Here is a 2,582-nt window from a genome sequence, read left to right as displayed (position 1 = left end):
CTGAGATCCTGTCAGAGTTTACGTTTATGCTTATTATTTGATATACTTCAAACTACTGTGTACATACTTTCAAATAGGACTTTATATTTATGTTAACTATTTGAGACATTGACCAATAGATAACCTAAAGTTTTATCATATTTAGCAATTTTATTTTCTGAAAAGTGAATTTGAACTGGTTTAGCTTAAGAATTTTGCTGATCTTTCTTGGGCTTGCTAATGAAGCTACAGTCATCTGATTCTTTGGGTAAAGGTGACTGGCTAAGGATCGCCTCATTCTTATGCCTGGAAGTTGGTGCCAGGCCTTGTGAGGTACTGCTTGTTGAAGGTATGATGAAGATGACAGGGCCATGTTTCCAATAGCTTAGGCTAGGCTTCTTCACATGATAGCAAGTAACAGTGTTCCAAAAAGCAGGAAGAGGGCAAAATTCAATGTTAGGCAGTTTTTGAACTTCTGCTTGTCTCATCTTTGCTTAATGCTCCATTAGTTAAGAGAGCTGACTTGGTCAATGCAAGATTTAAGACGAAGAGAAATAGGCCCTCACCTCTTGATTGAAGACACTGCTAAGTCAAATTGCAAAGAAGTGTGCATAAAATGAGGTGGAAAATAATGACTTCTTTGTAGTTTTACAGAGTTTAGTGTATTGAAAAAGAATCTTATATTATTGTATAACTTGTATCTTTCCCTTTCTTAATTCTTCCTTTTGACTTCACTAATTTTAATTAAGCCCTCATTAGTTTTCTGTTTGTTTGTTTGTTTTCTTTTAAAACAACAAGGAAACCAATTCCATTTAAATTTACAAAAATAAAAAATAAAACTGGAAATAAATTTAAGAAAAAAGGTATAATATCTCTACAATGAAAACTATACAATACTGATTACGGAAAATTGAAGAGGACACTAATAAGTGGGAAGGTAGCTTGTGTTCATAGATGGGAAGAACTAATATGGTTAAAATGTCAACACTATCCAAAGCAATATAAGGATAAGATGCAATTCCTATAAAAATAGCAAAGACATTTTTCAGAGAAATAGAAACAAGCCTAACATTTATATGGAGTCACAGAAAGCCCCAAGTAGTGGAAGCAAACTTAAGCAAAAAGAACAAAGCTAAAGGAATCACATTACCTGACTTAAAATATACTACAAAACAATATTACACAAAATAACGGGACTGGCATAGAAACAGACGCATAGACAAATTGAACACAATGGATAACGCAGAAATAAATCTAAACATGTACAGCCAACTAACTTTTGGCAAAGGTTCCAATCACTCACTTTATGGAGAAAGACAGTCCCTTCATTAAATGTTGACAGGAAAACTGAATATCCATATGCAGAAGAATGAAACAAGACACCATTCTTTCACCACTTTCAAAAATCAACTTAAAGTGGAGTAAATATTTAAATGTTACACATTGAAATTATTAGAAGAAAACATGGAAAATGCTTCATGACATTGATCTGGCACAGATTTTCTGAATAAGACCTCAAAACCACAGTCAACAAAAGCAATAATGGACAAATGTCAAACTAAAATGCTTCTGAACAGCAAAAGAAACGACAAAGGAAAGAGACAAAATTGCTACAGAATGGAAGAAAATTTCCACACACTGTGCATCTGACCAGAAGCTAATATCCAAAATATATCAGGAACTCAAACAACTGAATAGCAAAAATAACAATAAATCAATTAAAATGAGTAAAATGTTGTAATAGACATTTCCAAAAGGAGACTTATAAATGGCCAACAGGTATATGCTTTGTTTTTATCTTTTGTTTCTTTTGCATATTTTGCAAACTCTCACTTTATGTATTTAATCAGTTTCAGACAGTTCTCAACAAGTATTTTTTCAAACATTATTTTTCCTCATACACTTTTTTTCTTTTTCTTATACTTAAATCTGTATATAGTGAGTTTTTGTAACATGATCTACATTTCTTTTATATCCTTTTCCATATTTCTTATCTTTTCTTTATGTATATTAATATAGATACGTTCTCCTGATGCATACTCCAGATCAATAATCTTTTTTTCCACTTAAATCTACTATTAACACACCTATTGAATTATTTCAATTATTATTATATTGGTCTAGAATATAGTTCTAGAATTTAAATAAAAATACAGAAATTTAAGTTATCTGGTGAAATTATTTCTCATCTTGAACACTTTAATCATAGTTATTTTAATGTTAGTTTCTGAATAAATTATGAATTTGTATCTATTGTTCTTTTTTCTCTTGATTGTGAGTTGTCTGATCCTACTTACTGACATGCTTTATGACATTTGAGAGAATGCTGGACATTGAGCATGAAAAGTTAAGATGATGCTTGATGATGTTACTTATTCCAGGGTTGATTAATTTACCTTCTCTTAGGCTCTTTGAAAACAAGCAGACTACCTTCATTCAGTCCACGCTAGGTTTCAGGTTTTGTAGAACTCGTTTATTTATAGTTTTCTCTTCCTACCATAGCCCTCACTAATAACCTAAGTATTTACCAGCTTTCCTCCATCTGTCATGTCCTGAAGTTCAACACCTGTCTTGCTTAGGTCTGCAAAATGCTTAATATTTGC

The sequence above is a fragment of the Mandrillus leucophaeus genome, unplaced genomic scaffold, assembly GCF_000951045.1.
Source record: "Mandrillus leucophaeus isolate KB7577 unplaced genomic scaffold, Mleu.le_1.0 Scaffold450, whole genome shotgun sequence".
Lineage (NCBI taxonomy): Eukaryota > Metazoa > Chordata > Mammalia > Primates > Cercopithecidae > Mandrillus > Mandrillus leucophaeus.
This window is presented reverse-complemented; position numbering follows the sequence as displayed.